Source organism: Carcharhinus amblyrhynchos, chromosome 12 (genome assembly GCF_965287045.1).
Source record: "Carcharhinus amblyrhynchos chromosome 12, sCarAmb.v2.hapA, whole genome shotgun sequence".
NCBI classification, from domain to species: domain Eukaryota; kingdom Metazoa; phylum Chordata; class Chondrichthyes; order Carcharhiniformes; family Carcharhinidae; genus Carcharhinus; species Carcharhinus amblyrhynchos.
Window position 1 is genome coordinate 24,093,810 of NC_137335.1, and position 12,885 is coordinate 24,106,694.

The window sequence follows — 12,885 nt, forward strand, 5'->3', positions numbered from 1 at the left end:
ACGAAGAAATGTCAGGGCAGCTGCAACTTAAACACACATGAAGCTGAGTCCACAGAGCTGCCTTCTGTTTGCAGGGTTCACGGTAAAAAAAAAGGGCCACCTCCAAGAAAGGGAAGGAGGGAGGGGGTGGTGTGAAGGAATGAATCATACCGAACAGAAGCACCTCATACATTCCAAGCTAAGTCAGAGCTTTAAAAGGAAGTGACATAGAGTAGGGAGAGACGTCAGCTGAGAACATATTTCTCCTCCAAGCCCAACCCCTGGGTGGAGTTCTATCCCCTATTAGCACTGGATGACTTTACTGCTTTTTGAAACGTGATAGTTTTTTTCGCTCTCCGGTACAGGGATACACGTGCCAAGGGCCACTTGTTTGAAGGTATGTAGAACAATTACGATTTGTGTTTTTGCACAGTATATTTTCTGCCGCTTGAATATTGTTTGTAAATAAGCTTATAGGATGTCAAAAACAGGCAGCTAGTGGAGATAGTTTAGAGATCAGAGTAAGAATTCGGTTGTATACCTGGGCTGTTTTGGAGTTGGGCAACAACATTCAGTCATATATTACCAAATTAAATATAGGCACATGGTGGATGAAGTATTCGTACTGATTCCTGTTAGAATAGGAAACGATTACTGTTAGCATTAGCGATAGAACGTGCTTGATGAATCAATCCAGCTCTGCTGGCTGCTTTATGTCATCCTTTACACTCCCCTTTTCTGTTGCTATGGCTACGTCCGTGGCAAAATGTTTCGGAAATGCTCTTATGAATCCATTCTAGTAATAGTGTCTGAATCATGAACAGCACAGCCTTCCAAATAGAGAAAACCACACCACATCTATAATTTCATTTTCTTCCAAGGGGTGTACTCGTTGTCACGGCAACTAGCAACAGCTGCTTCCCAAATGTGAGTTTGCACTTCAAGAGGCCTTTGCCTACAGCGAAGTAATTGTCTTTTTTAAAAATATTCTGGTTTTTTTTTAATTCTCCAGGGAGTAGTGATAATGTAGTTTCAATAATCAAAATACATCACTGATATGAAGGTGAAAATTCAGTTTGTACTTAGAAACAAAAATAAGGATAATCAAGACTCAGCCAGCCTTTAGCTGCTGGGTTTTCTTAATGCTTTACAAATATAGGGACTTTCCATTACACATTTAAACTATTCAATAATTATTATTGCCTATATGTAAAGTTGTCAAGGCTGTGCAGGAAAGACTTTTGAAAACTTCTGCCTAATATTAATGTTAAATATTGTGATTACACAAAAGTCCAAATTTTGCTTGGAGAAATAAGTGAATTCACATTGCAGGTCATTATATGTAAACTGACTTGCAAATCTATGTTAAGAAGGAGAACGTCATAACCTTTGTTTTAAGAAAAGTCCAAAAATAGATAATTAATGTCATTCCACTCAACTTCTCCAGTCCAGAAAGGAAATAGCTAAACTGTTCAGCTTTGTTCCTGAATGCAATAAATACTTCTGAAAGGTTCTAAATATTTCACTTCTTTCTTTACCTTTCTGTCTGTCTCTCCCTCTCTCTCTCTTCCTTCACTCTGTCTGATTTGTTTTTTCCTCTCTTTATTTCTTTTTCTGGTTTGACAATTTATTTTGCCTTCCTGTTCTTTTTCCCCCATTCAATCGTTAAATTTTATTGCTTATGATGATAGACTTATTTGTAAGAATTAAACAGTGACGTAGAAAGAACTTGTATTTATATACTTTTTTAATATTCTGTTTCCTCGGGATGCCCAAAAGGACTTGACAGCTACTCTTAAACTGTCCAAAAGTAGGAAATACAGCAAGTACAGCAAAGTCACAAACAGCAGTTAGATAAATGGGCTAATTACTTACATGTTGACTGAGAGGGAACTCCTCTGCCCTTCACAGTATTTAGGATTGTTATATTCACCCAAGAGGGCAGACAGATTAGTGTATAATCTGAAAGATGTCTCCTTAAGTGCAGCACCTCCAGTACTGTCCTCTGGTGTCAACCTAAATTATATGCTTGACTGTGGAATGGGATTCTGAATTCATGACCTTCCGACTTGGAGGCAAGAGTGTTGTCATTGGGCCAAGGCTGTGAAGGGGACAAAAGGAATAAACTAATGGCATGGTTCTCTGTTCTAGAATAAAACACATTAAGGATTTATGTTGTTGCATATCTCTCTTTCAGTCCATGCATTTCTGCAGCTAATTTCAATGAAACAGCAATAATCAAATAGGAGTGATTTGCAGCAATCGAATGAAATCTATAATGCTTTAAAATCATGCCTATGCACTCAGCACCACCTTTTCAAGGGCAATAAGTGTCAGCCTTGCCAGCCAGTGACACCCGCATGAGGGTTATTTTATTTCTTTTTCCAGAGTCCATTTGTTCTCCAGCTCTGAATAGTATAGTACCCTATTAAAGTGAATCAAGAATCAAGGCCAGCATAAATTGAATGAACAGATGAAATGACCTTTTTCCTGTTGCTGCCTAGGCAAACTTCAGTTCTTGGTGAACATATCATGCATCTAACTACCATTAGTGGGGAAAATGCTGAACACTACTTTTATATCCAGGGTCTGATATTCAATAGACTGTGTTCCTGTTTTCTGAAGTCGTTTTCAACTTAAAATTAAACAGACTAAGGTGATCATAATCCAATTCCCCATGGTTATGAGTATATTCCACAAAGCCTACTTATATGCAAACTGTGTTTTCTAAAATAAAGGGGTATTGTCATGTTAAGTTTAACAGTGAAAATGTTGACTGAATCGCCTTTCCCCCTTGAGAGAACATGGAGTGAGTGCCCTTTTAAATTTTCATAAGCATTTTGACCCAATTCAAAATTTCAACAAAGGGATAGACTCAAAATGTGGTGATTAAAAAATCTGAACTTCACCAAATTGAATGTGTTCTACAGCATAAACCTTTTACAAGTTTTGCAAGTGACTTCTCCAGGCCTAATTCTGTATCTGATTGTTCCTTTTTTTTTGTTTTATTTTGTTCCTTGTTTTCCTCACCCAGCAGCAAAAAACATCCTGGTGTAGGGAGAGCAAGTAACCTCCTCTCAGTAGGAGATGTGCAACATTCATCCTCCCTTGGGGAAGAAATTAGCCTCTGATAGGCACCACCCTGCTAACAGCATGACTTCCTTATCAGGTATCTCTGACACCTATTGGAACCATTATTTATCTAACATCTGCTGGATTCCAGGGCTTGAATGCCTAAGATAAAGGATATCGCTCAAAGGAGAAGGGTTAAATTTGAAATACAAAACTGACAACAAACTATATTTGTATAGAACCTTTTAAATACAGTAAAATATCCCATAGTGCTTCACAGTAGCATAATCACATTATGACAGGTGATCAAATATTTTGTTGAAGAGGTAAGTTTTTTTTTTAAGTAGTGTATTGAAAGAAGCAGAAAGGGGTTTCGGGTGCAGGGAAGAGAGAGGGAATTTCCAGAGCTTAAAGCCTAGATGCCTGAAGGTACAGGTGCCAATGGGGAGTCAAAGAAAATTGAAGAATGTATAAGAGGCCAGAGTTAGAAGAATGCAGTGTTTTCAAAGAACAAAAAGTACAGCACGGGAACAGGCTGTTTGGCCCTCCACGCCTGTGCCAATTACGATGCCTGCCTAAACTAAAACTGTATGCACTTGTGGAGTCCGTATCCTTCCATTCCCATCCTATTCATGCATTCATCTAGTTGCCCCTTAAATGCCTCTATTGTACCTGCTCCCATCACCTTCCTGGGCAGCACGTTCCAGACATTCATCACCCTCTGTAAAAAAAAAAGTTTTGCACATCTCGTCTAAACTTTTCCCTGCGTACCTTAAACCTATGTCCCCGGTACTTGACTTTTCTACCTAGGAAAGTGCATGTGACTATCCACTCTGTCCATGCCGTTCAATCTTGTAAACCTCTATCAGGTCACCCCTCAACCTATGTCATTCCAATGAGAACAAACTGAATTTATCCAGCCTGTCCTCATAGCGAATACCACCTGGACCAGGCAACATCCTGGTAAACCTCTTCTGTACTCTCTCCAAAGCATCCTCATCCTTCTGGTAGCGTGGCAACCAAAATTGTGTACAATACTCTAAATAAGGCCTAACTAAGGTTCTGCAGGATGACCTGCCAATTTTTTATACTCAATACCCCGACCGATGAAGGCAAGCATGCCGTACGCTTTCTTGACTACTACGCATTGGAGAAGATTACAAAGCTAGGAAACAACAAGGTCATGGAGGAAACTTGGAAACCGAAATGGAAGACTCCTTTGGCCCTTATCACAACTGATTGAAAATTAGTGAGTTGGCAATTTAATTGCTTTGCTCAAACTATTGTGTTCCACACATAGACGGGAAGAGATTATTGCCTCTGTGGGTACCACAGAAATTGCAATGGAATCTAAAGTGTTGTGGTTGGAATACTGATCTATAATGTAGGAAACCAGTCCAAGTTCATTATCGATGTGCCTATCAGCTAAGGTATTTTGGAAGGTTGTATTTGCAACTTGATCACTTCAGCAATAGCCCTCTGTACAATGCAAGTACACCATCTGCTTCATTGACTATGTTGTTGGAACCAAATATTTCTATTAATTTCTACAGGAGAAATATCAAATTATTTTCCTTATGATTTGCTTTCCATATCCTAAGAAATTTCATTAAAAAATGAGCTGAAATTCCATGGCTATGTCATAATAACCAGATGCAGCCAAACTGATTTTTTTTAAAGATATATTTCCAGTGACTATTTTTCTTTCATTATTAATGATAACATTTTGAGATACAGATGTAATTGAGTGGTGGAGTTGGTCAAGGGCTGAATTACCGACTGATATTCCTCGTATTCTTGTGCCATTTTGTTGAGGTGGGACTATCCATCAATTCTTGCTAGAAAATGTAAACATTTAGATAAACAACAGGTAAAGACGATACTAGCCTCACCAGTGACTCTTTCCTGGACATATAAACTATTATTACATCTGTTTAGTCACAGGAATTTGCCAGTTCTTGTGCTGCCATAACCCCAATCTGAATTCCTAGTTTCAGGAAAGGCAGAATGAAAGTTGGGGGAGAAAGAGGGAGACTCATGATGCTCCCAAAAATGAGGGAGGAAATAGGCTTCAGGAGCACCATACATTTTGAGATGGCCTGTCATTTTAAGAAAAAATGGTGTAGTGTATGATTCTCAGCACTAACTCTTCTTATCTCCTATATCTATCTACAACGCTAGAATGTATCAGTAGGGATTGGAATGTCCCTGTTTTTCTGTGGGATTCTGGTATTTGCTGACCGTTTAAATATTTGTGTTGTGACATATGTCCGGTTCATTCTATCAGATTTCAATGATAGTCTGGTGGCTACTGGTTTGAAGCATTCATTTTACTGCTTGTCTTTGGATGTGATTAGAGAAAACGTCATGTGAAAGACGTCAGTTATTGTGGTAACGTTGAATGATGTTTGACCAACTTTCCTCAAATGACCCACAATGTTTCTTCCTAATGTTGAGTATAAAATTTGACTTATAAATGTGTATAAGGCTTGGATACTTTTTATCAATTAATGGTGTGGCTTCTCAGAAATATTTGTTACAATGTAACCAATGGCAACATTCTGTGGTGGTCAGCTGACCCAGTATAAATAGAAAGCAGATGGGATTGGGGAGTGCATTTGTGGCCCAAGAGGTGATGTAATGAAGTTTCTTATTTTGTGAAGGTTTTTTTTAACAATTGCTTCCTATTGGAGTATCCTTACTGCTGGAAGAACAATGCTGAGGGGGTCAGTATTGAGGGAGGCAGTCAATCAGCAGCCTTCAATTGATGTGATGTTCAAGGTCTGCTTGATGCAACATCTGAGCAAGCCTGCAAATGGGCCAGCAGCCTGCTTGCCTGAATGAGGTGCAAGGCTGCTTGAAATCTGCAAATTAACTTCTGCTGTTTTAAAAATTCAGGTCCAAGTGAATGGAAAGTGTAGCATTCACATTTTAAACTGTGCATTGAAAAAAGGTGGGTACCCCAAGAAGGTTGTTGGGGGAAAGATAAATATTATTGTGCTGTCTGGAAAAAAGAATTTGTATTTAGGGCATCCCCCAAAAAGTCATTTTGAAGTGCATTTTTCATAGGGGAAACATGACAGCCAATATGCATACTACAAGATCTCATATGGTAGTGACCAAATCATCTGCTTTAGTGATGTTGGTTGAAAGATAACTATTAACCAAGATATTGGAGAAAACTCCTTCCTTTTCTTCAAAATAGTGCTTTGGAATTTTTTTTTCACGTCCTGCCTGTGTTGAGGTTAACATCTGGACTAAAAGACAGTATTCACCAACTGTGCAATTCTTCTCGTCATTGCACTGAGTGTGTGAGCATAAATCCTTGCTCAAGCGTATGGAATGGGATTTGATCTGAGGTCTGACTTTTTGCAGAGTCGTGGAGACTTTGCAGATTTTTAAAAATGGCAAACAGAATCGGGATTCGGGTGTCCTACCCAAATTTTCAATATATCCCATTTTACCAGTAGGGGAAGGGGACGTCACTGCCACACGTGAGAAAGCTCAAACTAAAGTTAAAGTTGAAAAGTTTATTTAAGCACAAGTAAGGCTTACATTAACACTGCAATGAAGTTACTGTGAAACTCCCCTAGTTACCACAATCTGCCTGTTTGGGTCAATGTACCTAACCAGAAAGTCTTTCAGAATGTGGGATGAAACTGGAGTACTGGGAGGAAACCCACACAGACACGGGGAGAACTGTGCAAATTCCACACATAGTGACTGATGCTGGGAATTGAACCCGTGTCCCTGGTGCTGTGAAGCAGCAGTGCTAACCACTGTGTTACCATGCCACTGATATGGTGCTCAGCAGGGCCATTTGAACTTTGTGCTGAGTTTAAACAAACCCTATTCTCACTGTAGCAAAAACCTTTCCCACAGTGTGGAAGTTTCAAATTTATGAAAGAGCTCATAAAAGGCAGATGAGGTCTATAGAACTGTGTTAAGTTATTCAAATACCCTATCCTTAAAGGTCGCCGATGCCAATGAAAGTTTGAAAAATAATGGTTGGTTGTTGACGTTGCCCCAAGGGATATCATTTCAAGCATGGTTGGCTGCTTTCCACAACCTACAGTTATCTCAGTAGGGAGATTGTAAGATCACAGTTTGATAGCTGCAAGAAATAATAAAGGATTACCTGTCTTCTTGAGAAGTTGTGAGTACAAGTATGTTTGTTTTGATTAGGGATTAAGTACTTGAGGGGAATTTAAAGTTTTGAATGGGACTGTTTTTATATTTGAGTGAAAAATTGTAATAGATAATCAGATCTTAATTTTTTAATCCCAACATGACTCCTGAGATCCATCGGTGGATACTGGGTGATTTAGCATAAGAACATGTTATGGCATGGGGCTTACTCCTAATAGAGGGCCTAATATTCAACAAAATAACTGGGACAAAATCCAAAAAGAAGAGTTTTGAACAGTTGCCCTTGGCGCTCAGCACTTGTGGCTGCCTCCAATCTGCATCTGGGAGGGTCTGACACCATATTGTACCCATCTTAGCAGAGCAAAATTGTACTGTTGGGAGCACTTTTCCTGAAGTGGATGAACCAAGCTAGCACGTTTCCAAACTTGAACTACTCACCTTGGGTAGAGATTAAAACAACTGAGCTATGGTTGATCAGGAGGAGCTAGAGTTCAACTCCAGGCTCTGACAATAACTAGGTTTGGAAAGACTGGTGACGTGAGCATCAGGAGACCAAATTTCTCTCTTACCAAGCAGACGTTATTAAACATATTTAGTTTACTCACTAAAATATTGCAGATGCTGGAAGTCTGAAGAAGAATCCATTATACAGATTCAACGTTGTGTACCTAGCACTCCCAAAGTTACAATTTAGCTATTACTACATTCTTCAAAATATTGATTTTTTTTTTCCCACTTTCTCATACAATGAATCTTTCTCACCTGTTCGGAATGGGATTGGTTTAAGATTGATATATCTGCTTAAAAAGATTGAAAACTAGACTTCATGGCAGGAAAACTATAGAATCCTAACAAGTGCAGAAGGAGGCCATTCGGCCAATCAATTCTGCATCGACCACAATCCCATCCAGACCCTATTCCTGTAACTCCACATATTTACTCTGCTAATCCCCTGACACTAGGGTCAATCTATCATGGCCAATCAACCTCACCCACACATCCCTCCCTGTGGGAGGAAATTGGAGCACGTGGAGGAAACCCATGCAGACACGGGCAGAATGTGCAAACTCCACACGGACACAGTGACCCAAGGCTGGAATTGAAATCGGGTCCCTGGCGCTGTGAGGCAGCAGTGCTAACTGCTCTGCCACCCTGAAATTGATTAGCATGAAGTTATTTCACATCAAAAAAAGGCATTTGCTGAAGTGCCACACGATACTTATGAGTGAAGTTAGAGCTTGTGGAATAAAAGGGACAGTGGCATCATGGAACTGAAATTGGCTGAGTGACAGGAAACTGAGTTGTGGTTAATGTAGTTCTCAGACAACATGAGGACTTGTTGGGGAGGTTCCAAGGGTCAGTGTTCAGACCCTTGATGTATACTAATTGACCTAAACCTTGGTATACAGGGTACAATATTAAAATTTGGTGAGGAGGAAAGTCTAGAACTTCAAAAGAACATAGACAAGTCAGTGGAATGGATATACAATTGGCAAGTAAAGTGTAATGCAGTTAAGTGATTGTGGGAGAAAGAACACAGAAACAATATAAAACAAGGCTATAATTCTGAAGCGGGTGCAGGAGCAAAGGGACCTGAGTGTATGGCTGCAATCTTACCACCTCAAAACACACTGGTCAGCGTGGCAAGTCTGGAAAATAGTGTGAGAAACCAAAAATGTGATTCATAACATTTACATGTTGGGGAGGGAGGGTGGGGGTAGTGTCTCAGGTTGATTCAGGGCAGATTGGGGCACCCTATCAAAATGGTGCCCAAGCGCACTGAACATGAAATTTCGCCGGCGTGTTTAGGCTCCATCCCCTCATATTGGCACCAAGCTCCCAACTTTCAAAAAAGCAACGTTCTCAGAAGATTGCAGTGTAGATTTCACTGAAAAACTGGCAGAGGACTCCCACAAATCACTTAAGGTGCAAGGACAAGATGAGAGAGTAGTTCATAAAGCAGTCAACATCCTAGGTTTTGTGAAAAGGGTCACAAAATTCAAGACCAAGGAAGCTATGCTGAAGTTGTACAAGACATTAAAAGCAAAATACTGGATGTTGGAAGTCTAAAATAAAAATGGAAATTTGCTGGATAAATAGCAATTCTAGCATGATGCAACCACCCCTTGCCCTTACTGTCAGCATTCTGCAGGAACCACCCTGGTCCACTCTATTGCCCCTATCTCTTTATACCCTGCCCATGCAAGCATAGAAAGTGCAACACCTGTCCCTTTCCCTCCTCTCTGTCCAAGGACCCAAACACTAATGTTGAGTGGTTCGTACTGCTACCTTTCTCAGGGAACCAGGTTTGATTCCCAGCTTGGGTCACTGTCTGTGCGGAGTCTTCATGTTCACCCTGTGTCTGCATGAGTTTCCTCCAGGTACTGCTGTTTCCTCCCGCAGTCTAAAAAAAGTGCTGGTTAGGTGGATTAGCCATGCTAAATTGTCCCTCACTGTACCCAAACAGGTGCCCAAGTGTGGTGATCAGGGGATTTTCACAGTAACTTAATTGTAGCGTTAATGTAAGTATACTTGTGACACTTAAAAAATACACTTTAAAACATTTCATCTGCACCTCCTTCAACCAGCTCTATTACATTTGCTGCTCCAAATTCATCTGAACGCAGGCTGGGTGACTGCTTTGCTCTGTCCACATGGCAGTGACCTTCCAGTCGAATGACATTTCAACTCAGCATCTTGTTCACATACTTATGCCACTACAATGCTCTAGTGATGCCCAATGCAAACAACTTGGGGATGAGTCTCCCATCCTGTTGCACTGATTTTTTTTCACGCAGCAGGCCACGAGATTTAAGAGCGACTAAATTAGTGCAATCTGCACTGGGTGTCTGGCCTGAGTGCATTTTCCGGCACTATCAAAACTCCCAGCCAGAAGCTGCATTACATATGCAGTGTTTCACTGGAATGTGTTCTTAAATGTAATTAGCAGGTCTGGGACTGAAGTACCATAGAACCCTACAATGCAGAAAGAGGCCCTTCGGCCCATCGAGTCTGTACCAAACACAATCCCACCCAGGCCCACTTGCTTTCCTGCCAGGACCACTTTACTCCAGCGGGGATTACCAAAACTCCCCACTTGCGGGGAGCTAGTGTCCTGACCCCACTGGATTGAAGGGGGACCATCGGGGGGCCCCCCCTTACCTCCCCATCCCCATCCCCGCACCCAGCTGGGGGGAGAGTGGGGTATCAGGGCTGGGTGTGTGGGGTGGGGGGGGGGAGAGGAGGGTCAGTGCTGTCTGGGTGGGGGAATTGTGGGTGGAGAGGGCAGCCTGCTGGAGGAGGTGGTGTAGGGGGGAGCAGCCTGCCGAAGGGGGAGGAGGTGAGTGGGCAGGGTGGTAGTCTGCTTGAGGGGGGCAGGGTGGGGGGGTAGAAATCAGCCGCTGGAGGGGTGCGTGGGGCGGGAATCAACCTGCTGGAGGGGTGCGTGGGTGGAGCAGCCTGCTGTAGGGAGAGGGTAGTGGGCGATTGTGGCTGTGGAGGGTGGGCGTGGTGGTCAGGGCTGGGCCTGGGCATGCTCCAGGGCCAGCGATCAAGCCATATGGCAGGTGATGCAGACGTCGCGGAGCTGGCCAGTGACCGAGCTGGTCAGCAATTGGAGGCCTGCAGACGGGGCCACTGTGTACACAACAATCCTAGCACTGAAGATCGGCACGTGAGCAGTGGCCTACTCAGCGCTATGCTACCAGCCTCTCCAGTGGCTATAGGCCTCGCCCCCTGATTTCTAACATGATTTATGCTAGTGCACTCTGTAATGCACACGGGTGTGGGAGATTATTCTTTAAACTTTCACTGAAAAAATCAGCATGGTTTACTCGTTTTCACATGAATTCGACACTTAGATTTTTTTTGGGAGAATCGCCCACCTTGTCTTCCGATTATACATGTTACAGCTTCTGGACTCAACGTTGAGTTCAACAACTATAGACAGTAAATCTTCCCTCCATCTTAACCCCCCACCTTTTGTGGTCTGTCAGTTCTTTTTCAGCTCCCTGGCCTGCCTAACACAATTCCCTCACTTGGCCACCTGGTCCTTGTTGTCCAGTTGCGATCTTCCCTTTTGTCACCATTTACCATTCTTCATTCCTCAATGGCACCATTAATGCTCCCCTTTTTCTTGTGTCCGTGATAAATTTGTCAATATTTCCTTTGCCTTAACCTATCCCTGGTCTTCTACTCTGTCCTACCTTCTCTGCCCCTTTTCCAATTATATAATCCTGTACATCTTTACTTTCAGTTCTGTAGAAGAGTCATTTAGATCCAAAACATTAACTCTGTGTCACTCCAAAAATGAATCCAGACCTGCTGAGTTTATCTAGCATTTTTCTGTTTTAACACTATATAACACACTAGTTTGGCCTCCACTGCGATATTGTATCCGTTTCTGGGCACTACGGTTTATTTATTATTGTCACATATATTAGTATACAGTGAAAAGTATTGTTTCTTGCATGCTATATAGACAAGACATACTGTTCATAGAGAAGGAAACACAATAGTACAGAATGTAGTATTAGTCATAGTTAGGGTGTAAAGAAAGATCTAATTAATGCAAGGTAGGTCCATTCAAAATTCTGATGGCAGTAGGGAAAAAGCTGTTCTTGAGTCGATCGGTACCTCAGACTTTTGTATCTGAGAAGGTGGAAGAGAGAATGTCCAGGATGTGTGGGGTTCTTAATTATGCTGGCTGCTTTGCCAAGGCAGTGGGAAGTATAGACAGTTAATGGATGGGAGGCTGATTTGCTTGATGGATTGGGTTACATTCATGATCTTTTGTAGTTTCTTGTGATCTTTGGCAGAGCAGGAGCCATAGCAAGCTGTGATACAAACAGGGAGAATGCTTTCTATGGTGCATTGGTAAAAGTTGGTGAGAGTCATAGGCTTTCTTAAGTGTAGTGTCAGCATGGGGGGATCAGGACAGTCCAGATGATCTGGACATCTAAAAATTTGAAGCTTAGGAATAGTGTGAAGGTAGAAAAAAGGTAGAATGGTTCCAGGGATGATTGGAGAAGTTTTCCATGGAAAAGGTTGGGAGATTTTAAGAGGCATTCAAAATGAGGACTCTTGACAGAGTAGGTGGGGAGAAACTGTTCCCATTTGTGGAAGGATCAAGAACCAGGGGGCACAGATTTACAGTGATTGATAAAATAAGAATGACTACATGAGGGGAAAAATATGTTCATGGAATGAGTGGTTAAAATCTGCAGTGAATTATGTGAGGATGTAGTGGAGACAAGTTCAATTGAGGCATTCAAGAAGAAATTAGATTATTGTCTGAATATAGGTACGAGATAGTCCTTCAGACATGACAAATAGCCATCTTCTCTGCTGTGTCCTTCTTTGTTGTGACCTTTCTATGAAGATATCCAATTTATCATTCACAGACAGTTAAAGCTTTGCAAAACCTGATTTTCTGTTGATTCTTATAAATATTCCTACCACGGTCATGGTCTTTCAGCCCAGTGTGCTTATTGCATTCTTACAGCAATATAATTGGTGCAACTATCTTCTTTTGTGTTACAAGTTTACTTCAATATGTTAATTCCAGTGAAGCCAAGATCCATTTTTCTCACTTTTTTGAAAAATGCTAGCTGTGCAATTCAAATTATCCATAATTCATTCACTGCCCATATCCTTCATATTTGCTCCTGATGGTGACCAAAGTGA

The 12,885-nt window shown here is 41.5% G+C and overlaps 1 protein-coding gene across 3 annotated transcripts in view; it reads left to right on the forward strand.

Moving 5' to 3' along the window:
* Nucleotides 1-296: 296 nt before the first annotated feature.
* Nucleotides 297-12,885, forward strand: part of agpat4 (1-acylglycerol-3-phosphate O-acyltransferase 4 (lysophosphatidic acid acyltransferase, delta)) — a 137,814-nt gene continuing 125,225 nt past the window's right edge. Inside the window, exon 1 of one of the 3 annotated variants that reach the window (XM_080200223.1) lies at nucleotides 297-376. The gene's annotated coding sequence lies outside the window, so the exon portion shown is untranslated. Of the gene's footprint in view, nucleotides 377-814; nucleotides 907-3,126; nucleotides 3,149-12,885 lie in introns of those variants that run through there. The other 2 variants (XM_080200226.1, XM_080200227.1) reach the window with 2 other exon arrangements.